General features: G+C 36.5%; 2 long non-coding RNA genes across 4 annotated transcripts in view; both read left to right on the top strand.

Annotated features, from left to right (window-relative positions):
• Positions 1-3,066: 3,066 nt before the first annotated feature.
• LOC148225588 (uncharacterized) lies at positions 3,067-8,772 on the top strand. The gene is made up of 3 exons (XR_015804877.1): positions 3,067-3,210; positions 8,197-8,331; positions 8,733-8,772. It is a non-coding gene; the product is annotated as an uncharacterized LOC148225588 (long non-coding RNA).
• A 1,864-nt stretch (positions 8,773-10,636) lies between these two features.
• Positions 10,637-26,162, top strand: part of LOC148225587 (uncharacterized) — a 34,379-nt gene continuing 18,853 nt past the window's right edge. For 2 of the 3 annotated variants that reach the window (XR_015808594.1, XR_015808591.1), the window contains exons 1-2: positions 10,637-10,687; positions 11,961-12,081. This is a non-coding gene — a long non-coding RNA (uncharacterized LOC148225587). Of the gene's footprint in view, positions 10,688-11,418; positions 12,082-13,525; positions 14,069-26,162 lie in introns of those variants that run through there. The other variant, XR_015808592.1, reaches the window with a different exon arrangement.

Here is a 26,162-nt window from a genome sequence, read left to right as displayed (position 1 = left end):
AGTTAAGAAGACAGGAGAGTGCTTGGGTGTTATAAGTCATCATTTTAATGAAATATAGATTATTCCAAGACTATTAAACAAGTGGTTGGTGTCAGGAAAATTGTTCACTTTTTCAGTGCTAAACAAAACCATCTATTTTAATGCACTAAAATCAATAAGCAGCTGAGACCTGCCATGTAGCTTGAATGCCTAAGTAAATGTATAGTTAGAACTCCCCATTGATAAGTAGGTAGCTTGCTGTTTGCATGTCCTGGTTGCTAACTCTGATTAAAGGAAATGGTTTAAGGGACGATCGAAAAAAGAAAGAAGCAGGAAAAAATATTTTGATGTAACCACTTATTTTGTTAAACAGACAATTACTAACCTTCTTTTTCAGGAAATATTTTCCAAGCTGCACAGATATTGGAGTCTGAGGATAATTCAGGAGTGGAGAACTATTTCAATTTAGCACTTGAATTGAAGGAAAGCTAGGGAGCCCAAGATTAAACTAAAAGGTAATTCACAAAGTTGCCTGAAGTCATAAATAATTGGTGTGCAATAATAAGCACAGTTTTGTTTAACGTTTTCAGGATTATCTTAAAAAAAATAAATAAAAGACATATTAAAAAAAAACATATAAAACTAGAGCAGGACTGCAAACTCACCTCCCTTCCATCAAAGTAAAAAAAAAATCACATTCTATATCAGGATGAAACCAAAGCCCTTATTTTGTGAAACTGCCTCTTCTTTGGACAAGATCTTAGATTTCTAGAATGCTAAAACAGGCTGGAAAGCCAACAGTGAAGTCTCTCATTAAAAATAGGCCTTATATTTGGGGGTGTTTGTGGTGTAGGCTCTCTTCAGCATTTTATACTTTAAATTTAACTTCTCTGATTTTTTCTCCATATAGAATAATTAAAAATTCACATAGGTAAAGAGAGAATTACTTTATAATATGGAATTTAGGGCATTCAGCTAGAATGAAGGAGACTTTGATCTGAATCATATTAATCAGAAGTTTGAAATGAGGTCTCTCATGGCTGAAAACACTGGCACTTGGGTAGTTAGTTAATCTCAGACTCCTTTGCTTTGATCATTTCTATCGTGAGGCTGAGAAAATTCCCAGAGCGTTCCAGTGTTGGCTGCTGTTCTTAAAATTTCCACTTGGAAAAATCAGAATTTTTCAGTGAAAGCCTTGCTTCAGATTTGTCCTTTTAGACTAGCTATGGTTCACTGAGTCACATGCCATCCTCTTTCCTGCACCTCCAGCTCCTACTGACACTGCCTGCTAGTAAAGCATGGCTCATACCAGAGTGTGATACATCAGAGTGTGACTGACACTTGGCAAATGGCTGCTCCTCAAGGTACACAACTGAAAAACTCCTAAAGAGAAGGCACTGCACATTTCTCTTTCTTGGCCCATTGATCTGCATTCACATTTCAGCAGGGCATTAATTAATGCATTGTGTTAGGTTCCATTTGCAGCTGGTTGTCTCTGTATAATGTTCAAAGGCAGTCCCTGACTTGAAGGAAAATATTTTTGTAAAATATGTTTGAAGGCAAGCACCCTGAGTTTTGAGACAATTGTTATTTTTGGCAACTAGAAGTACCTCTTTTGCAGCTCATTAGCTAAAATACAGATGGTCTAGTGATTTTTTATATGTCCTAAAATATTCCACCTCAACACCCAATGACTGGTCATAGATGAAGGAATAATAGTTCTCAGTAGGAAGAGTATTCCTTACCTAAAACAACCATGGAACAGACACTGTGACATTGTTCTTGAAAGCAAACCTGGCAAAGTCTCTCCAGACAGGCCAATGAGCATGTTTAAGGGATCATTTAATAAAAATGATTCCAGGAATGTAGAGACGACATGACCTGCCCTAACATTTTTTCCTGCTATTTCAGTTATTGATGAAATGAAAATAAATCAGAACAAAAACATATAGCCAAACAGATTATTTCTTTCTCTGCTCTATTTTTTCCCTCCCATAATGCATCACTATACTTTTAAATTAAGCCCAGCAGGTAGGAAGATCCTATACCCATTTTCAAATAAGATAATTTGTCCCTGCATTACAGCATGTTTCTTTGATATAGTTTCTTTCAGGACTTAGCCCTGCTGCTTCCTGAAAGATGACTTAAAGATCCTTTGGTATAAATCCTAATGACTGCCTAAGTCAATGCTTTTTACAGAGATGTGTGAAGTTAGATTTCACTTTTCCTGACAACTTATTCTGAGATGTCCTTATCCCGAAACACAGATTTTTCCCCCTTTTTTCTTCTGATATTATTCTTTCTCTCATTAAAGGCATTTTAGTTAAAGCTGATTGCCTTCAGCAATAATGGCATCTTGAAAAAACATAGGTGACAAAAATACATTGCTCAAATTTCTAACGCCAGTAGTTTCTGATTGAATACAGGACACAAAGTTATGCCAGGTGTTCATGCAGAGAATAAAGATAAAACTTCTCGTTCTTCCATCATTTACCATTCTCAAGGACTGGGTAAAAACTTTTCTTAGAGGACAAAGCTGATAGTAAGGGAATAGCACAGCCAGCTTTGGGGCTGGGAGAGGCATCTGAAGAGCCCCAGTGCCCTTTTAGCTGCAAGAAGCTAATCTGCTGCAGGGTGTGCAAGCAGAAAGCTGTTCTTTGAAAATGACATCTTCTCCCTGTGTGTTTTCTTGCAGAGGCTCTGTGCTCTGAACCAAAGACGATCAGATGATTTGAATGAGACAGGACTGATTAGAGGAGTCAGTTTTACCTTATTCCTCTGCTTGACTGGAGAAAATGACAGCAAATTCCTGTCTCACAGTTCTCCTCCATTCCGAGTTTCGTTATAGAAAGAGGTCTAGGAAAAATATTCCTCTGTCCAGCAGAATAGCATTTTGGCAGCTTCTTATTCTTTCCTTTTATGTATTTGACACGTTTTACTTCAGCTGAGGTGAAATATGACATTAACAGTGTTTAGGACACAACTTTAAAGAATATTTTCTTAATTTTTCATTGCCTTTCCATCTCTAGAAGAAAACACAAGCAGAAATTTTTTTTTTTTCTTTCTGTATAGCCTTTCGTTATTTTTAACCCTAAAATGGAGTCTTGTAATGCTGATAACACGGACTAGAACAAAAGGTCTATGAACAGACTCAGAGAAACTCATGCAAAGTAACATAGGAAGGAACTGATGCACTGATTCAGCACTGGAAAAAACATTTATGGATTCCAGGTAAAACAGAGTTCATTAATATGTTATCATCCACATATCTGGCTTCATATGATCATTCTACTGATTTTATTCATTGCCTTCTTATCTTGTGTTTCTCACATATTCAGATGAAGATGTAAGTTTGTTTTTGACCTCTTTTGTAGTAATGGTGTTTGAGGATAGATTAATGTTTTTGTTTTGATTTGCTAATTTAAATAAATTTATTTTTTTGTTGTGAGACAGAACTAGGAGCAAAAACGCAAGGTAGGCTTAAAACTTAAGAGTATAAAAAAAGAAATTTAGAAACTACACTAACAAAGAGGGGGAAAAAACAAATTCAGAATAAGATTTTTTTTAGACCACTCTTTTCTTCCCTCTTCCAACTTTCATAACAACAAAATAAACATACAATAAGTATTTTGGTTAGTTCTTAACTTAGTCTTTTTTAGTTTATTTTCAGAGAGAGAAGCGTCTACTTTTTGAAGGTGTAGGGATTTTTCTACAAGAAGGAAGAAAACAGTCTTATTGTGGTTTTATTTTTACGATTTGCATCTGCCTGGGAACCTGCAATCGTGACACTCCTCCCAACTCCACAGCCTTCCCAGAGCTGTAGATGTGGGCCATGTCTGTCTTATGGGGTATTACTTTTAAGAATTAAATGTTTTACAGCAAAGGTGTTTTTTTTTGTTTTGTTTTGTTGGGTTTTTTTGTTTTGTTTTGTTTTTTTGTTTTTGTTTTTGTTTGTTTGGGGTTTTTTTGTTCAAGCTTTATCTTCAGAAAACTGAGGTCCCTTTCCTTCCTCAGCATAACGATTTTCAACATAGGTGTTCATAGGTGTTTTTTGGTTAAATCATTTATCAAATGGAACATTTCTAACCCCCCATGTCTTTTTTTATGGTTTATAGGAATATTCAGTACATCAGTTCATCTTTACAATTTTACAAAAGGATTTTCAGCTATCTTGACAGCATTTCTTCATTTTCTTTCTAATTAAAAAACTTAGCTCTTGCTTTACTGACTTCAGAAATCTTCTTTTTTTTTTTTTTTTTCATATTAAAAGGAAGGCCGGAAGTTTTGCAAATGTTATCTGAGCACAAAAGAGTTAAAGTTTAACACACCTACAAGAGTTGGGCAGGCCCAGGCCGTGCTGGGTGGAGGGGCCTGAGGTGTCAATGAGCCTTTCTGGGGCTGGGCTGCAGCTCACACTGCCCATGGCCGCCCCTGCTCGCAGACAGGCCCGGCTGCCTCCCCCAGGCCATCAGGGGCTGGGCAGGCCCGGCCCTTCCAAAACTGCTCCGAGCCAGCAGCAGGAGCCGGGCACCCACCCCAGAGCTGTGGGCCCGTGGAGGAGGAAGCCGTGAAGGTTTTATCAAGGAGCTTCTCCTCCTCCCGGCCATTGGGTCTCCTCGTTTGCAAACGGGGCCCAAGCGGCCTCCCGAGCCTCCCCCTGCACAGAGAGGGGAAGCTCGGGTTGATTTTACCTGCTCAGACACTGAAAAGACAAAAAGTTTCAGTTCCAAATTACCTTTTTTGAAATGTGTGTTCACGGAGCGAACCGACTTTCTCCCATTGGCTGCTGAAGTTGTCCCAACCCCCACAGAGAAAACTTCCTTAAAAAGAACTTCTCTCTGAGTTTCTTCTTTTTAAGTCAACTCATCACAATTAACTACTTCATTTCAGGAAAGATCTAGCTTAAATTTCCAAATTAATCTGAAATAAAATCTGAACAACGTTGGGGTAGCTCTGACCTTTCATTGCTTTTCATCTTTGACTATTTCTGCTGGTTTGTAACCTTAAGAGCAAACAGAGAAACAGCAATTTTTAATCTGAGTGTTCTCTCTTGTAAAGCCAAATGTGACTCTTTATGCAATAAACTAATTTTTTCTGTGTCTAAGGTTGCTGTAATAACATACAAGTGTTCCTCAAGGCAAAGATAAGAATAATAGGAGAAAGATGCACAAAATTGATGAAAAAAGTCTTGTCTGATTCATAGAATCATAGAGAAGTTTTGATTGGAAGGGACCTTTAGAAGTCATCCAGCCTAATGTAACTGCAATGAGCAGGGACTTCAGCTCGATCAGATCCCTCAGAGACTCATTCAATCTAAACTTGCATGTTTACAGGCAACCACCACCTCTCTGGGTGACCTGCTCCGGTGCTTCTTCATGCAAAATTTCTTCCTTATGCCTGATCTAAATATATCCTGTTTCAGTTTAAAGCAATTGCCCTTTGTGCTGTTGCTACAGGTGCCTTTTCTTCTTTCTCTGTTCACGTTTCTCTGCTCAGAGCAGGAAGCTGATCAGTTCCAGCTCTGAGCTGTCTTTCTGCCAGCACTCACCCCAAATGCCTTTCACAGCTCAAGGAGACTCCCAGGATCCTGTGAAACGTTGGTACCTGCCTAAGGAAGACTCTCTCATCTTTCCATAGGTTTTGCACCATGGGTCCAAAACTCCAGGTTTTATACTGCAGCTTTTGCTGCCAGAACAATGCTTCAATTAACTTCTCTGAAATAACAGGACATGGATCCATTATATCCATTTTAGGGATATATATTTTTTTAGAAAGACATTGGTATATGTGATGAATTAATATTTTAAGAAGAAATGGATTTTCAGATAAGACTGCATTTTAGCTTGCAGTACGAGGGAAGTTAATTTAAATTCTATGATGTGTGAATCAGTGCACTAGAGGCATACAAATGAAGAGAAAATTGGGTCACTCTTCCCCTCTAAAAGCAAGTTAAGCAGCTAGACAAAGATGTATGTGAACAAATTGTTTAGCAACATTCATCCTTTTGAAAGGCCTGCTTCATCATTTCATTGTGCCATCTTTGTCTTGGGACTTCTGCTGAAGCTGCAGTTTTAAAGTTATTCCTGCTGAAAATGCTTTCAAGCAACAACATGAGAGTAAAAATAAAAATTAAAAAGAAAAAAAAAAAGCAACCAACAAAACCAAAGAACAACCCAATCCCAAAAATCAAAACAAAACCCAAAAAATAAAAGGACTAGAGTGAGAGAGTGAGATAGAATTATAGAATTGTGCAGGTTAAAAGTGTGCAATAAAATACTAAAAACTGCAGAGCTGAGTAAGTAAAAATTCCTTGCAGTGTTCTTGGAAAACATATAGGTTTCACCAAACAGATGAATGATGTTGATTTTATTTGACACAGTGGTTTGCAAATTCTGGAGAGAAATGTGCTCCAGCTTGTGACAGCTTGAGGAGCAAATACTCTACATGTAACTCTTGCTGGAGTAACACTCTATGGTAGAAATAAAAATAGAATAATATTAAAATAATTGATTTTTTTCAATAAATATATTAAACACAATATAATTTTTCAGACAAAATTGATGCTGACTGAAGCATTGTGGAAATGAGATGACAGGACAGGAGAGAGAAAAGTTTGGACTCAAAAAGGCCTCTTCTCAAGGATTCAAAATATCAGGGTATTTTATCTTACCCACTCACAGATAGTGAATCTCTTCTCATCCTTTTGATCCTGGTGGCACATGAACATATATCTCTATTACTATTATTCTTTATTAAAGTAACCTTTATGCTACGATAATGACTGGTCCCACAGATGTTTTCTTACCTTACCTGTATGTAAACACATTAATTAATTGATTTTGAATAAAATGCATCAACTTCTCAAAGGCTTCAGAATTTGGTTCCACTTCACTGGTGTTGTCTTTGAAATTGTACAGAAAATAAGTTCCTTTAGATTCAGATGAAATCAAATACGATTATGTATATTTGTCTTAAAAGTCTCATTCAATATTTTATATTAGTTTAAAATATTTAGTTTGAATGTTATTTCTTTGTCAAGATGTGATTTTTGCTGGTAAGAAGTTAATTATTCATACGAGCAAAACACTATTGTGATAATTTAAACTCTAAAGCATTTCTTGTCTTTGCTTAAGAGTATTGATCACTGCAATAAGAAAGCAACTGATACTTAATGACGTTACCTGAAAGCACAACACCATTAGAAAAATACCACGGAAATGGATATTTATGATTGTAAAGATTGTCTCTGGTTCGTTCATCTCAACACATTAGAGGCGGTTTTGTAGTGTTGAGCACACTGAGAATTTGGTCTTGTTCACAGTTACTATTTAATCAATAATGAATGGACATAATAATGTTTCGCATCTCAGTTTAACCTTTCAAAAACTCAATTTATGAAATATTTAGAAGAACTAAAATTAATTCTTTTATACTTATTATTAATGTTATCTGTAATTTCATTCTCTGTCTCTTAAGCAAATTGTAAGAGAACCTGTCTTATTTCCTTTCAGTGAATTATTAGAATACAGGAATAATTTATACAGATAATTTTCATCTTAATTTGCACATCAAAGTATTTACTGTTCATGTTGTGTTTTCAGTTGTCAGATACGTTAAATTTTCTCTGCTCTTTGACTACATAACTGAAATTTATTAAAGAGAATAATAACAAATAAATGGATAATGGATGATGTGTGTTGGATGCACATTTTGGCACAGTGCAGTAATATCTATTCCAACGCATTAAGCTTTTGAAATCTGTGGACTTGTTCATAATAAACCACTTGCCTTGATATCACAAAAAGCTAATCACTAATAACAGGCAAATATAATAAAATACCAAAAGAAGAAGTGCTTTTTCATTTTTTCAAAATGTACCTTAGTTTTTATTTTTGTGTTTTAAAATGTTTCCTCATTCTTGTAGCTCCAGAAAAATAAAATCCACGAGTAGCATTTGTGAACAGTTTGAGTTCTGCTGCTGAAAGAGTCTTTGCAATTAAATATTTCCTCTCAACAGCATTAATGTTAACAGATTGAATATGTTATGACAAGCCTGTCGTCTTGAGAGTCACCATAGAATGCAGCTCTGTCATTGAGTTTGTCATTGACAGATTTCTTGATAAGGCTTGCCTTGCCTAAGTTTGATCCTCTTTGTCTGACCTACCTGTCAAAACTCTTTTGTTTGCTGGGTTTTAATAGAGAAATGGACATTTCCAGGTACCCATTCACACAACTTGTGCCAGAAACAACTGCCTCAGGAGATGGGAATCTCATCGTGAAAATGCCTATTTTTCTACTGACTGCAGTAAAGGACCTGACTTCCCTACCTCTGGCACAGATGTCTGCAGTGAGGTAGGTGTCTAAATGTAGGAAATATGAATCTTATTCTCTTTGTTCTGGACAGTCATTTCACATGATTTCCCTGACTGATATTTGTTCTGAGTCATGCTATTCAGCTACAAACTTTGATGACTCTAAAGGATCATTATCAGAATGAGGCAGGAGTAGGGCTCCACATCCTTAGAAATTGAAGGACTGGCAAGGTTGCAAAATTGCTGACAATCTGAAGACTTAGCCTTGAATGTTAAGAGCATCCTCAAGGTGAGTGTCTGCATGTGAATGGGATAAGCACTGAGGATTTGCAAGTATTGAATACAGGGGAATAATAATAATAATTAAAAATTAAATGGCAGCATGAGAAAGGTTTAGTGAATGACCTTGTTGCTTTTACTGCCTTATTTCACCCACAATAGGAATCTAGATTTGGTGGGGAGCCAGCTGTATATATTTGAGGTAAGTTATTCACTTTCTATGTTCCTGTCAACCTTCTGTCTGACTCATGGTTAGCTTACAGGGATCTATCTTCCTTACCATTGTTGGTGAAAGTTAGGAAATTGTCTCTGCAAAAGAATAGGCAGAATTAAAGTCTTTAGGAAAAGTGTGAAAACTCTCACCTTTCCATGGAGAATTGTTCTTAGTCGGCCTTTGAAACCTATGTTTGACTTAAGCTTTGACTAAAGTCAGCTATGAGATTTCTCTCTGATGTTTGCCTGCTTGTGAAATTTGATTTGCAGGTAACACCAACTCACTGAAGGTATTGTCTATCCATCTCTATAGACCTCTATCTAAAAGCAGGAAACATTTTTGTAAAACAAAACAGTTTGCTTTTTAGATTTGCTAATTCAGCACAAGAGTAACATGCTGTCTTCCAGTGAATCTTGTCTAGAACTAGAGTGTGTCGCCCACAATCTCCTCATAAGTCATATTAGAAGAAATATTTTTTAATCTCCAGAGTCTCCCCTGTTATCCCTAACTGATTAGGAGCCCAGTTGTCAGGAATAAGCAACTAAAATATCTCAGTAATTGCATTTCTTATTTCTGGTCAGTTTAAAGACATCAATACTTACAGCAATAGTTTAATCGTAACATTTTTCTGTGATGGGTAAGTGAAAATAATTTAAAATAGCCAAAGGAAATGAAGTTTTAATTTAAATAACTTTTAAGTGAAGAAAAATTTGACCCAAAAAATCAGGAAATAAAAGGAGCAATAACACAACAAACTTTGACAGAATGACTTTAAAGTGTCCTTTGCATGCCTCTCAGGAGAAATTCAGTGATTGTCTATGCTGAGACGTGAAATGTGCTAGAGTATGATATTTGCTTTATTTCCACATTTTGTCATGGTTTGCAATTTAGTGTGTCATAAATAATTGAAAAAAAATTCAGATGATAATTAATTTTCTGTAAGGATAGTCTAATCTGGTGCTCCATGTGTAGCTGTAACAATTTTGTACATGGGTGAATAGGAATAATCCTAACATAGTCTTCTAAGAAATAAAAATTCATATCAGAAAAGAAAAGGAAAAAGAAAAGGATAAATTCACAACAAGCAAATTAATCAATACTAAGTAACTTAAATATAAAATTAAGTACCATTATTTCTCCATTTAAATCAATATCAGCTTGTATCTCTTCTCCCAGAGTCTAAAGGTATTTGTTGATTACCAGGGAAGACAGTGTTTGAAATTGCAATAACATTTTCAACAAACCAATGTAATCACTGAAGGAAAATGTTAACAAAATCCCTTGTCAGAGCTTTACAACCAGATCTAGACAACAAATGTTGAAGTTCTTTTGACATTTCCATCTGAAAAGGGATGCTGCTGTTTCCTGAATTGCCTTGCTTTAGCAAATGTCTTTAGTAGAATGCTGAGGAAGAGGGAAGAGAACAAGATCTTTCCTCAGTTCTATAATCCTCTCATTGTCAACCTCTGATTAGCTCAAAACTGACACAGCCTGCCTTGTTAATGCTTCTGGTTCCTGGGGAGTGATCTGTGCTGACAAACGCTGTGGCACTCTAATTCTCCTTAGCTCAGTACTCACACTGTCTTTGTCTTTGTGGTGAAATGTTCTCAGCAAAGCTTTAAAATGTGTTAGTCTTTTATTCAGTCAATTTTCTGAGATACTTCTTTGACTTCATTGACTTTTAACGGGAGTAAAATTATATTTCAAGTAAGTTCGGACACTCTTTACTATTCGTAAAAAATTTCTGTACTCAGTATAGGCTTTTCATATTTAAATGGTCCTTAAAGTGTGGATTTGCATTTTTATAGCAGAAGACATGGGCATTTGTCTTTAATAATACAGATCTCTGCTTTTTCAGCTGATGGGGAAGACCCAGAAAAGCAAAAAATTGCATCTCGTTCAGGTGAGAATTAATTGTTAAATTAAAAAATTGCAAGCAATGGAAAACCAACTTAGATTTCCTGGTGACCTTAGGCTTTTCAGTTTTGCTATTGTTGATTAACAAATGATGATGTTGATTAATGAGGACAAAGGTGATGCAGGACCTTTTTAGAAAGGAATACAGGTTTTCTTTTTCTTCTTTTAATTATTCTTATACAGTGCATTCATATTGTATACTCTCATATCTCAAAAGAGATAATGTCAAAACAAAGTCACAAGGAGGAAAAAAAAAATTAAAATACTCTCAACTATACAGAAGAATTACCATTGAAGGAGTTGTGTAGATTTCAGTTTGGAAGAGGGAAATGGAAATTGTAAATGTTATTAAATAAGTGCAGGCAGCATAGTGTCACTATGAGAGCACTGAGCTGAACTGGGAACATGACAGGAAATCTGTTTCAAAGAGAAAATAATTAAACTGAGGAAAGCATTGTAAGACTCTTCAAAGGCCAGAAATAAAATTGAATTAAAGAATGATTAAGCGTTCTCATGAAGAAAAAGTCTGTGAAAGGCTATTAAGCACAAGCCAATGCAGAAGCACTCCAGCTCCAGAGCACGTGTGACACAAAATGCCAGACAGCTGGACACAAACATCATTCCCTTTTCCCTTGGCCCTGTCCTGTGCTCAGGCTCTAGCTGGCTGCTGTCAGAAGTTAAGGGACTGATCATTCCAAGGGCTTTGCTCAGTTCATGGTCTGCCATGCCATTAATCCTCAGCACTGTGCCCCTAACAGTCATCCCTGTGCCTGTTCCGTTTAGGAATAAGGATCAAACTGAACATGTTGGGAACAACATGGATTTTGTCTGTGTGATAAATGGAGCATCACCTACTTCTTCTGAGATGCTGTCAGACAGGAACAACTGTCCCTCTTATTCAATAGATGTGTCCTGAAAACTTGTGGTCCAGCACATGTGAAATCTGCCTCTCGCTGACTCAGGGTGGTATGGAAAACCCAGATCTGCAGCTATAATCTTCCAGAGGAAACTCTACTTTGGCATTCTCCCACACCTTCTGTACTCAGCACTAAGGCTTACCCACAGATATCAGTTAATAACCCAGTGGTCAAGCTGCTGATCATGCCGAGCTTGCTGGGTTTATTTTCAAGCATTATATTTTAGTCAACAGCTGATTAAATTTAAGTGAGTAATCATTCGTTTGAATGCAGGATAGAATCCCCTAGGAAAGGCTTGAATGTGTTGATTAAGATGCTCTGTGAAATGTTTGATTTGAATAGTCTCACAGGGAGGAGGATGCTCTGAATAACTCAGCTGGCTACTATGAGAAACCTGTTCTGGGCTCTGAAACCTGATAAGAGGATGCTTTTGACTTGGATGACAAAAACTAGAAACTTCCTGGTATGTATTTGATTAGTCTGAACATCACTTTCGTGTAATAAGAAGTTGAAATAATAAATTCCTATTATGATGTTCTGCTATTGTTATGGGAGAGATAATTACAGTATCTCTTAACTTCAGTTAAGATATTAATTAGTTCGTAATTAATATTTGAAGAAAAAAAAATAATCTTACTAATTTTGCTTTCTAGCAGCACAGATCCTTCCTTACAGCTTTTACAGATTCAGTGAATTTGTTTTATTACAGATTTCCCATTCATTCTTACCAGTAAAATTGCTATGTTTTCAATAGAGTTATTATTTGCTTATTTACTGAGAATGCAAGTAAGATCCTGATAATACACTGTATTTCCAGAAATTCCCATTAATATCTAGTGACTCTTTCCTTAATTTTAATTTCATTTTATGTTATTGTATCTTTAAAACAGGATATATGTGTTTTTTCCTCAAAGCTCTTTCACTTTAATTTAGGGCAATGGGGAGGAAAAAAATAATCTATAAAAAGGCATCCTGATCTAATTGTTTTTGTCCAGGTCTACTGTTAAAATTGACTATTGTGAACACTAGACATAATTATGACTCTAATTAAAATTTTAAACAAATAAGCACTCGATATAGAAAGTCAAATTTTAATGTGATTTTACTGAAGCAGGGCAAATACACAGTGCACTAAGTCTTAGCATGAATTATACATGAGACTTTATGGATGACTTACCCTAATTTGAAGAACCCAAGAGAATAAATAAAAATACTGTAACTAGATTTCTGTGGGGGGAAAACAACGTATTTCAGATTAGTGATCATTCTTTAACACTGAGGTTGGTACTTTGTAACTATATGTAGGAAAAATGCCTCATATTGAAAGCTGGTTTTGCCCCTTGCATTTTAAATAAACCTTGTTTTCTTCTCCCACTTCATGTCCTTATTTTCCTCTCAGTATGTTATTCCCAGCTCTTTGTAATTTGCTTTGAGGAAAAATCATTCTTTTTAATGGCATTCTGAAATGCCATTGTAGAAATGAGAAATAAAATGTTTAAAAGCATGAATCCTGGAGATAAACACAAGAGACATGTATAGATCTAAAAACTGTAGATCAAGCAAAGTAAATTGTGATGACAGTTGCTTTGCTGATTTTGGCTTCAAAATGCAAGCCATCAAGGACCACATATCCCAGATGACATCATCCTCAGGTTAAGTTTGTACTTATATTTTTTAGCTAACTGTTTGCATCTATTAGATACAAGATCAAGAGCCCCACTTTTCCTTTGCCTGACTCCTTGCTTCAGAGATGACTAGGAACATAATACATGGGGTGTCCCTGTAAGAGTTACCTCTTTCCCCCTCCTGTTAGAAGAAGTGCTAGGTGTGGTCTTCCAAGAAATGCTAAAGCCTCTTAATTTTCTAGGTATTTTAGCTTTTTTTTTTCTCATTTCCATCTTCTCCAGCAGGATTGTGAACCCAGCAGCTGCACTGCAGACAATGGCAGCTCAAGCCATAGCTTGATTATTCATGGTCATGTGAAAGAGAATGAAGCTCAAGCTGTAGATTAAATGCTAACAGGAGAGGAAGTAAGTCTGATTATTTGAAGGAGGGTAGATAATGCAAAAATTGCTAATAAAGAAAAATACTGGGCACTGAATAGAACAGGACAAATGGGTATAGAGAGGAGAGTACAAGACTGGGAAATGGTCTCCCACATATTTTATGATGTGAGCTTCACCTTCCTGCAGCATAGACGGGTTCCTGCCCAGCATTCTGCATCACCTGACAGAGAAATCCATCCAGCACTGACCACCTGAAGGTTTCCAACATCCAAGGAGCATAATCTCATACAGTCTATCTCTTGTACCTTTTGCCTCTTTTTAAATTTTTCTTCAAGCAGTTTTTTTCCAACCCTTAATGTCTATGCCAGTACATGGTAACTCTCAAATAATACTAGAGTTTAAGCAAATAATTTGCAAATAATTTAATAAAGTCTTGCAAAGATATTTAGATAAACAATCTGGGTCTATATTACCTATATTTTATTTGATTTACTTCCTGAACTCCACTGATCACCATGGAAACTGAAACCTCCCAGCTCTGACACAGACTTAAATGTGGGTGTCCAAACTGAATGAGCAAAACCCCAGCTGAGAAAAGCTAGGAAAGACAAGAAAGGCAGATGAGAAATCTGGGTGGGAAGAAAGGTTTTAGAAAGAACATGGTGTCAAAAAGCAAATTGTGAGGAGCAAATATATGAGATCTTGATATGATCTTGTTACGAACAATTTGTGTGTCTGTGTGTGTCTGTGTGTGTAGTGAAAGACTTCTGGATTGCACTACATGGCAAATCACCTGAATAATTGACAAAGGAACATTGTCATTTCAGAAAGACAGTTACTAGGAACCTACAGCCTTAAGGAAAAGTCAACGTTTCTTCTCTCATGAAGAAAATCCCTTATAAAAAAGTTTTTACTTTGGTTAAAAAACAAACAAACAACAACAACAAAAAAAAAACCCCAAGCAATTAAAGCCATTTTCTTTCATTGTCCTCACTTTGACATAGTGGTTCCTAGGGAGATTTAAACAAAAGAACTTTTTGTTTCTGCAGCCCTGCTAGATAGATGAAAATAAAGCAGGAGAATCTTTATTTTTTCCATGACTTCTAGTGTACAGGTTGTTTGAGAAGTTTACAATACTGCTTAGAGGAAGAGAAATCAAATAGAAATCATGTCTTAGTGGGTGACTCTTGGAGGCAGCTCTTCTGGACACTTACGGTAAATCTTTTAGTCACGTCTCCTCACAGCAAATGAAAAGAACCCCTGAAAAGGACAACAAAGACATCATCATTTTACATCACACTGCAAAATCAAGCAGAGATCAAAGAGGATGAGCAGAGTCAAACTCCTTAAAAATATTGCCATGGTGGGTGAGAAAGAAACAAGGCAAGGTAAATATTTATCTAACATAAAATCATATGGATCTTGAAATACTGTTATTACTGAGCTTTAAAAATAAGAAACAGAAATGAGGAACTGGGGAAATAAAACTAAAAGTGTGTCAGCAGAAAAATTAGTAGAACAGGAAACAAAAGTCTTGGGAAAAGTGGTAGATGAAAAAAATGTGTAAATCTTCAAAGGTTATCATCTTAACAGGAGCTACTGTTACAACAGACACAAAATTTTCAGACAAAAGGAAAATACAAAAACTCATTGAGATTTCTTCCAAAGTGATTCTCAGCATGATTATGCCCAGAAATTCCCAGCTACAGACACAGAGTCTCCTGAGCTGGAAGGGACCCACACGGATCATCAAGTCCAGCTCCCTGATGATGGACCAGACTCTGCTCGGTTGTGTCAAGTGATAAAGTAAAAGGGCAGGAACTGATGCACAGGACGTTCCTCCTGAAATGAGGAAGAGCTTCGCTGTGCAGTGACCAAGCACTGAAGAGGTTTCCCAGAGAGGGTGTGGAGTCTACCCCACTGGAGATATTCCAAAACCATCTGTGGATGCCATCCTGAGCTACCTGCTCTGGGATGACCCTGTTTAAGCAGGGAAACTGGACTGGGTCACTCCCTATGGTCCCTTCCAGGCAGGCTGATTCTGCAATTCTGTGATTCATATTCTTTGACAATTGCTGAGCATGAAAATGCAATGCCTATTTTTACTTAAAGGAACTTAAAAAGGGGATGAAAAAGCAGAAGAGTGAAACAGATTTTTTGATAATGACTTAAAATATACTCATCTTAAATCCATCTAAGCATACATAAAATAAAATGAAATGCATGTTTTCTTTATTTTTTAATTACAGATTTTTAGATTATTCAACAAGACGTTCCAACGTGGCCCTCTGACCTTTATCTTGAAGTGAAGAACAGTAAAAAAACAGCAACAGCATAAATTTTGAAGTTATAGTTAATATGTGTATAGTAAGTTTGCAACAACATTTTACATTATATTTTTTCAGCCTAGTTAATTTGTTTTCTGTATCAGTTTGCAAGCTGCTGAAAAAATCCCCTCAAATTTATTTAAGTTCTTCAGACTAATTTGATCTACATAATGATGCATGGCCCATGTTTTCAGACTTTCAGATACAGAACATACCAAAAATCATGGAATAATTATTCTGTGGAAAAATCCTACTGAGTTTAAATTCCTGGTATTGGGTCTAAAATTTACTGTCTTTTCAAATAAAATTCTGTTTCCCATGGAAGCTGATGTGCAATAAGAGCAGAATTTATTTTGCTTATCTTGTAGGTAGATTCTGCATTTAGTTGTGTTGGAGGTGGATTCTCTGAAGGCTTTTACATCAGAACATCTGAATAAGGTGCCTTTATACCCCTGATAAAGTGAAATAAGAAATTGTGGAGGATGTTTCATCCAATCTGCTGAAGCTATCTACTCCTGAATGAGATGGATCTTGCATAAATCTTGCTGCCTTCCCCATAGCCTTTTAGGAAAAGAATCTGGATACCTAATTCAGATGGAGACATCTACACCACAGATAATGAAAGCTAGAACTTTATTCCACCCTTGATGTGTCTAGTGGATTGAGAGGTGAACCAGGACACAGCTCTGTGTTATAAAATTCTGAAGGTCACATCTGATCTTATGAACGTGCAAGGAAAACAAACTCCCTTTAGGATAAACCACATTGGTTTTGCTTGAGTCATCATCCACATCACAGACTGCTCCTGCTCCAGAGCATCCTGAACGGCAGCTACTGTATCATACAATTTACAGAATGGTTTCATTCAAGCCAGAGCTCTAAAAAATTGCACTGAGGAATGGAAAACCTAGCGACTTATGAAATGTTTGCAGGTGTTAGAACAGTATAGGTCTGATACAGAAAAAACATCCCTTTCACTACTATTTTTCATGCTGAGATAAAGAGGTTTTTTACCTGGTTGTCACATTACTTTAGATGTATTTCATACATTTTGTAATTCTGAGGAAATATGTCTTGATCTCTGTTTGGTTCTGCAACCCATAATCTTACTACTCCAAATTATGGAAAATTTCTTTCTGGCTCTGTAGTTAAAGTATGTCCATCATACCAAAAATAACAAATACTTAGCATTTTCCCTAGTGTCATTTCCATAATCATGTAAAAATATCTACTGTCATTACTTCACTAATTTATCAGCTTTCACATTATTAGTGAGAGGCCTGCATGGGATTGAAATTTGGAGTCATATCAATGAATGATATACTTTACAATTGGGATAAATGAGAAACTGAAAAACATTGTAATAGCAAAAAAAAAAAAAAAAAAAAAAAAGATAAATTATACTTCATATTTCCATAGGGAATCATCCTTTGAAGAAACAATGACTTACTTTGGACTCAGAAAAAGGGTATAGAGCATTCTCTTTTATTTTTATACAATTTAATTTATAATGAGGACTCAGCTTCCCTTCCTCTGTGCTAGATAATCTTTGTTCTGCTCTTGTATAATTCTTGCTGAGTCTGATTTGCATTTTTTGTAGGCAAAATCTAAACGACATAAGGTCACTTCCTGCAGGTGTGGTAGGTGACATGTAAGAAAAGCTTGGTGTCTGTTTCATGTGCTTTTTTTTGCAATCCCATACATCCTTTATGCAAGTCATATTCTCAACTTCAGAGGCAAGTATCATTAAGTTCTTACACTAGATATATAATATAAAACCTCTCAAACTGGGTAACTGGAAACTTCTTCCAAATGCTGCAAATATAGCTAACTTCTTAAATTTATTTTTTATTATAAGCTTATTCTACAGTCAGGACTGTGACTATTCTGTGATACATTAAAGATGAACAGACAGTGAGTGGCTAGAATGGAGATTCAGATTTAGATTATAAAAAGCAATACCAAAATGAAGTCAAATATTCACATGAAAAAAATTTGAACTAACTCTAGTTTTACTCTTGTTCTCTCATTTAAAAAAAATCTTTAAAATTCTGCTCCTTCTTCCCACACGTTCCTCTATTCACAAAGATTAGAAATGGAAGAGGCAATGGGGAAATTAGGTGAGAAAAGAAAGTATTGATAAGTCAAGTGTTCATAAAAGCTACCAGTTGAAATGTGAGCAAATGAGTACTTAATCTTTCATCATTCCTTGCATTTCTCCTGTTATTTCACATGTAGTCTGGATATCCTCTTTACAAGAAGCTCTTTTCTCAATTTACTTCATTAGATAAATTGAACAAAGAGTTTTTCCCAGCCCATGGAACTGCAGAAATATTTAGTTATTATTAAGTCATTATTAAGTTATTATTAAGTTATTATTAAGAACAATAAGACACACAGTTTTACAGCAGATATGGCAATTTTACATCTTTTGTATCTAATGAAAAACTTTTTAATTTTGACTGCAAACCTCAGAGTTTTATTAAATTCCACTGGGCACCCAAAAGCATGGAAACTCAACTATTACTTCTCTTCAAGCATTGCAAGAAGATAGTTTGCTGAAGGAAAATGGTTCTTCTAGTTGAAAATTACACTTCGGAAATGATGAAAGCCCAAAACCAAGCAAATCTTGAAACATAAAGATTGCATTCTGACAATAATCTTAGAGTGCAAAGGGCTTTATGCCTTAAGCAAGAACAACTCACTGTAGAGTATAATGGATATATCTGAAGAAAACTTTGGTGCATACATGCTGTGCCCCATGAGGTGCAGAAAAATCAATTCAGATGAAGCTAGAGTGATCACTGTGACCTCCTTCTTCCTTCCACTGTGCTCATAGTGTGGATGGATCTTATTGTGGTTATAGTTTCCACATCAATATCTTCCAAAATTTCATTGTGGTGGATTGACCCCTGGACACCAGGTGCCCACCAAATCTGCTTTGTCACTCCCCTCCTCATCTAAACAGGGAAGAGAAAATAAAACAACAGGGAATAAATAAAACAGCAGGGAATAAATAAAACAGCAGGGAAGATCAAAGAATCACAGAATCATTTAGGTTGGAAAAGACTGCCAAGGTCATTCAGTCCAACTTCTGACTGATCACCATCTTGTCAATTAAACCACAATTAAGTCACTGAGTGCCATGCCCAGTTGTTTCTTGAAGACCACAAGGGATAGCGACTCCACCTGGGCAGCCTGTTCCAATGATTCACAACCTTTTCAGTGAAGAAATTCCTCATGATGTCCAAACTGCTGTCAGCAATTCCCATCAGGGTCAAAATGGAGTTTACTTGGGGAAATTAATTTGATTTGTTACCTAAGAACTGAAAGTAGAGTGAGGAAATATCAAATCAATTCGTGAAAACATCTTTCAGTGACTCCCTCCCCCGCTTCCCAGTTTGAATTTCACTCCTCAATCCTCCACCTCAGGGAGTGATGAAGGGGAGTTATGACCAGTTCATCTTGTTATCCCTGCTGTTCATTCCTCCTCACACTCTTCCTCTGCTCCAGTGTGAAGTTCCTCCCATGGGAGACAGTCCTGCATGAACTTCTCCAATGTCCTTCCCGTGGGCTGCAGTTCTTCACGAGCTGCTCCAGCGTGGGTCTTTTCCATGGGATGCAGTCCTTCAGGAACAGGCTGCTCCAGAGTAACTCCCCTGTGGAGTCACAAGTCCAGGCATCAAATCTGATCCAGCTGAGCTCCTTCCTCCACAGGTCCATGCCATGACCCTGTTCTAATGTGGGTTCCCCACGAGGTCACAGACCCTTGGGCATCCCCCTGCTCTGGTGTGTGGTCCTGCAGGGGCTGCAAGTGGATCCCTGCTCCCCCATGGACCCCCATGGGCTGCAGGCACAGCTGCCTCACCTGGGCTGCACCAGGGGCTGCAGGGGAGCCTCAGCTCTGGCACCTGGAGCAGCTCCTGCCCCTCCTTGTGCACTCACCTGGCTATCTGTAGAGCTCTTTCTCTCATAAATTCTCATTTCCATCCAGCTGCTGCTGCACAGCAGGTGTTTCTCCCCTCTTATACCTGTTATCCCAGAGGCACTCCCACCATTCCTGATGGGCTCAGCCTTAGCCCCAGCAATGGGTCCATCTTGGAGCCAGCTGGTATTGACTGTGTTGATAATGGGAACTTTCAGCATCTCACAGAATCAGTCACTGTAGCCTCCCTGCAACCAAAATCTTGTCACAGAAGTAAAATAGATTTAACCTTGTCACATAAACCAGATGGATTTATATAACTTATTTTCTTCAGCAGAATGCTATAATGGGAAAAAAAAAGGATAGAATAAATTTTATGTCATAACTAAAATGAGTGACTATCACATGTTTCTACAAGAGGGATGAGTGAGAACTGTAGCAGGAGATAACGGCAAAATAAAAGCACAGGAATTCTCCCAAACTTTAACAGAAGGGACCCATGAATCCTTCTTTCATTTTGAAACTCTGTTAATGTGCTCAAATTGAAGGTGTGCACACTGTAAGTTCTTTGTATCATTAGCAGAGAAGAGGGGACACTTCAGCCTCTTTCAGTCCCCACAAGATGTGACATCCCTCAGGTGAAACAGACTGGGAGTGGTCTACACAACAATGAATGAACTGACTATTTGCACACTCCAAACAATCATAAGTTTTAATTCCCTACCATCAGACTGCAATCATTTTAAGGAATAACTTAACTGGACAAGAGAGAAACATCTGTTTTCTGGGCTCTGAGATATACCTCTGTGTGAACAATAATATCACAACTATTAAAATGCTTCAAAATCCTCCTATTACTATGCAGTTCTTACCAGCAGCAAATTCTCCCAAAAATGGATAGAATTCTTATTTAAGCACCTAATTTTGACACCTCAATTTAAATAAAATGTATTTATGTAGTCACAGCAAAGAAGATGTTAAAAATCAAGCTTAATAATAGTATTGCATGAGTCTTTTCCCTTTATTGTTACCAAACGTTAATATCCTCAAGTAAATAAAAATGTTGAATTTAGAAAGAAATGTAAGGATACCATTCCTGGCAAGCTGCAGTCGACCTTTGCCTCAGATTTACAATTTGAGATGCACCACTGTGAATGTTTATTATGGTGAAGCAGCTAGGTGGGGACCACTCTTGAAAGAAGGCAGAAGAAAGCTTCCTTTCCTCATCAACTCAGCCTACAGCAAAGCATTGAAAGTTTAAGATTCTTTCAAGAGAGGCAGTTGTGAAGTGAAGAGCTAAAAGCAATAAAGTCAAATAAAGTGAGCCCAGGGAAAGTTGTTGTAGTAATTCAAACTCAGTTAATTTCACCAGCATGGCAATTTTTTCTCCATTTTATTTCATTATTTTATCATTTCTCTCTTTCTGGGGAAAAAAAAAAAAAAAAGTTAAACTCCCGGCTGGTAGTTTTCCATGTCATGAATAAATATTTTTATCGCTATTAGTTAACCATTAATGCTCAAAGCATACCAGATTATATAAAAATGTGCAGGAATAATCCTGCTTAAAAGAGCTTAAAGAATTATTTCTACATCTAGAAAACCAGCAGATGCATCAGTTTAAATTATTTCCCACTGCCAGAAATATAGAATATTTAAAATAATGTAAAATACCACTTTACCATTTCCTGACATTTGTAGAAGGCTCGTGTTAACCACTTAATTGTTTAACCTACCAGGTCGACCTGTCCCTTACAAATCACTTGTTCTGGGGCAGAACACCACAGTTCATCAGATTCCATCAGATCATGGAATTCTTCATCAACTCCTTCATAAAAAAACCCCAGAACTCATCAAGATCAGCAGAAAACATTCAAATTCAGTCTTGGGTGCTGTAATGATAAAGGCAAATGGAGATGGACTGGAATTTCTTTAAATTCAATTTATTCCTTAAACACATTAGCAAAACTGTTTTGTTCCACCCCTTGTTTTCTTTTATTTTCTTATTTTTTTTTTCCTTCTCCATTTTGATTTTCCTCATACACAACTACCTAACTTTATGTGTCTCAACCTCATTAAACTTGTATTCAAGCTGAGCATCCCGAGGAATGCAGCAGCTCGAAATTAACGATGGCATAGTGCTTAAAAGGGAGGGAAGACATACTGTTAATGATGACATATTGCTGAAGATGAGCAGCAGTTCACAAGATGACAGGAAGCTTGAAATCCACATCAGAGCTTCTCTGATTTGAAAGGGGCAAGTTCAGTCCTGCACAGGTTCACACCAAAAAGCTCCTTTTAGCTTCTCTTCTGCAATTTGCACATCTGATGTGCATCATTATTTTTTGATGCTGCAATTCAGCTTCTAATAGGATGTTATGCTAACCAGCAAGGTTGACAAAGAAAAATATCTTTTACCATTTCCTTCCAATAGGAAGTGCTCAAAAAACAGGTGGGTGTGGCACTTCCCACTATTGTTTAATGAACAAGTCAGTATTCAGTACATGTTCTTGTAGATCTTTGCTAACCTTGATCATTCTGTGATTTGATGATATATAAGAATTTTAAAGGTGTGAAAGAAGGGGGAGGAACTTCCATTCAGTATCTAAATATTTTTATACTACCCATGGTAATATAAGGATATTAATATTGGTAAGAGTAAGGATTAGGTTAAGTGTTAAGAAGGTTAGCATTAATTGGGGACAAATAAAAATGAGCAGAAGGTTGAATCTTACCATCTTCAGAGAGGTATGTTTTGTTGCTTAAAAAAATAAAAATATGTAAGAAAAGACATAGTATATTTCAGTATGTACACTATCAGTGTAGAAAATTCTTGACACAGGGAAGAGTTTTTCTCTTAATTTGGCTGGAGTTGAAGGTAGGTGTGCACAAAATCTCATCTGTCTCTACAGGACCTTCTCAGACCTTTAAAACCCACTCTTTCAATAGCAATCTATGTTATATACTGATTTTCTAAAGAGAATAATTTTCTTTACAGACTGAGTGTTCATCAGATTTACTTCTATGATTTTGCTTCCTTCCATGCTAGAGAAAAGTGAAAAGTGTTCTAAGTACTACACAAAGAAGTTTTTTTCTTTTGTTTATTTTTTTCTTTTGCATGAGAATAACTGTTGAGATTATCTGATGGAAGTGGTTAAGTGTCCCCTACTTTTCTTTCCATCTTCACCCCAAATGGCATCAGTAAGACACTGCACTATATTCTGAGGCTTAATAAAAAGGATTTATTCTATATCAAGGAACTCTATACTGCCTTCCATTATCTAATACAGCCATGCTAAAAAAAAAATCTTTAAAAATGTTTAAACATGATCCACGTCTGCACAAAACCTTTTTTTTTTTTTTCTTGCCATACAGGTGTAACTTATAGTTTTCTCATTTGAACACTGACTCAAAACTGTCTGAACTTGGAAGAATGGAAGAGCTCAGAATTCTCATTTCCAATACCCTGTGGATACAAAAAGTTGTAGAAGTGTTTTTACTTGTAGATTTCTTCCCTTGATGGGTTTAACCAACTGGGATCTCTGAGTTAATAACACAACAAATTCAACACAAAGCTGAGGTTTTTGCAGGAGTAATAGAGTGCTAGACTTATTTTCATTGTAGTTTTCTTATTAAGATGCTACCGAGAGAAAGAGAATGATACAACAATGGAGATTGCTGCTACTTTGGAATGGTTTGGAGATGTAATTCACAGAATCAGAGAATGATTAGAGTGATAAGGGATCTTAACATCTAGTTCCAAACTCCCCACCATGGGCAGAGTCTTCCACCAGACCAGGTTGCACAAAGCCCCATCCAACCTGGCTTTGAGCATCTCCACAGATTCAATTGTTGTTTTAGTTATAGTAAAAAGCTGTCTTTAAAGCAGGAAAGACAGAAAGCTGATTTCCTAACAGTGAATCCCTTGAGCAGTAAAGGCAGGATGTCACATCTCTCTCTAGTTTTTCTGTTCAATTCATCTGGTGATTGCAATGTCTTGCTGTGAGAGGGCAGATGGGTGTTTGCAACCAGTTCCAAACTTGCAGGACAAATGTTCTGTAAATCTTTATAATAAATACTTTAGATGACTGTCACAGCTCTGAATTACTTGGGTGCTTGTGTTTTATATTCCTTTTTGGCTCCATTACCAAGATTAAAGATTCTCCTCCTTTCTCTTCCCTTCTTCGTCACCTTTTTCAGCCCACCCAAAAGCAACTGGATATCTCTGGTTCTGTTCTAGCTGCATTTTTCCAGTACATTCTCAGCTCATTTCCAGTACCAACTCAGAACTGTGCATTCTGGAGTATTGTTGTCCATTATCATATGGGATGGTTTCCTTGGGAATAATAATTATCCCTACGCTGATAGACAAGTATGGAGTAGCAAACAAAAAAAAGAATGAAAATGTTTGCTTGAAACTCTTTTTAATTGAAAATCCAGTTTTTGTCTGAATATGGTCCTATTATGGGCTTTCTTCAATATCTAGACATTCTCTGTCAAAGAACATCTAGGAATTTAGAAGTTTGGAGATTTTTTTTTTTCCATAGAATTAAGCTGAAACATATCATTTAATCAAAGTTGTATGATCAGATTGGCACACAGAAAATGACCGGAAAGGCAGATGGAAAATGTGACTCCGTAAAATCTGTTTCTTTGGAAAACAATGTAAAATCATGGCAGTTCTTGAATAATATCTGACTTTAGGAGCCTTATCAGCCAGGATGTTGGTTGTTATGTGGCTGGCTTGGGGATGTCTAGCTCTCTAAATGCTCTACATCAGGCTCCAGCCTCCCCAGAGCTGGTTATTGTGACATTTTGATTTTTTAAAATTGATACTTAATTTAATGTAGCTCACAATTACTTCCGTACTAATTAGACTCTCAGAGTCTTCAGACAAAATAACTTTGAGATATTTTAACTTAGATTTTGATTTCTAAAAATTAGAAATTGAAGGTCTATATGCTTCATTCTTTGGTGTTCATTGGAAGGTTATCACCTTTGAAACATCCTTGGCCTGAGGAAATATAAGTATTCTTTTATTGCAATGTACAAGTCCCTTGAAAATAAACAAAACTGTGAGTTTTTTTGTTTGTTGGGTTAGTTTGGTTTGGTTTTATTATCAATCAAATAGGTCTGATTCAAAAAAATTAACAAGAAAGAAAGCAGAATAGTCTCTTTTGAAAATTTTCTTGACTACACCTGTGCTAGCAAATTGAACTGAGCAAAGAAATTAATTTAAACAGTGGGGGAAAAAAATGTAAACACTGCATCTTGATCACCTGTTTAGTTAATTCGCCAGAGTATTTTTTGTGTTTTTATGGTCCTTGCCAACAAAAAGTCTTCTAAATGTCTCTACAGTGATAGCAGAGTTCAGGGTTCTTTTCAGATAATTACTTACTTTGTCTGGGACCCTACAAGGAGGCTGAATTTAATACCAAATACCAATAAAATTTCATATTCTGTAGTGTTGCATACACAGACCATTCTATTCTTGCTGGCCTAAGTTCCAGAGGAGCAGTCTTGCATGTTTCATAACAAATATACACAGCACAGAGGAGACAAAGTGGAAAACTGGATCAGTAAGGTCAGAATGGAACACCTAGAGCTTAAGGGAAAAAAATAATAATTTGGAGCAGAAATGGCATTATGAAATATGTAATGAAATAAAAAGGAAATCAGAAAGCCAAAATAGATCAATAAGAAAGAAGTGGGAGGCAACGAGAGCACAAGAATTAGTGGCATAGGACAAAACCACTCAGAGAGCTGGCAGAAAGCTTGAGCTTTATTTGAAAGGTTGCATTTACTTTTTGTCTCATTGAACATTATTTTTGTTTCACAGTTATCATGTTGCTTAATTAAAGGAAACAAAATTAAATCAAAAGAACCAAAATGGAAAGATAGGAATTGAAAACCTGAGATTTTAAAATAACAGATCCCTTCTTCCAAGCCTACTTTTGCCATTTATGAACAATTCTTTGCTCCACTAGTAGCATGGGGTTACTTAATGTGTAGTGTTGCTATGTTAGTGAAAATCGTCAATACCCTCAGCTAAAATCTACCCACTCTGTCAAGTGCACATACTTAAAATTCTCTTTTTCAGGCTCCAATGTGCCTTTTAAAAGGCCATTAGTGCACAGGGAGAACAGTGGTCCAACTGAGTGTGGAGAATACAGACAATTAGTAAAATTACACACACCTTAGGCTTCAAGATATTTTGTGTGATATAAAACCTTTATCGAGAAAATAAGGGGGAATTAGGTAAAGGCAAGATTTGGCTGAACATCATGAA

The sequence above is a fragment of the Sturnus vulgaris genome, chromosome 1 (assembly GCF_052056855.1).
Source record: "Sturnus vulgaris isolate bStuVul1 chromosome 1, bStuVul1.hap1, whole genome shotgun sequence".
Taxonomy (NCBI): domain Eukaryota; kingdom Metazoa; phylum Chordata; class Aves; order Passeriformes; family Sturnidae; genus Sturnus; species Sturnus vulgaris.
This window is presented reverse-complemented; position numbering and strand designations above follow the sequence as displayed.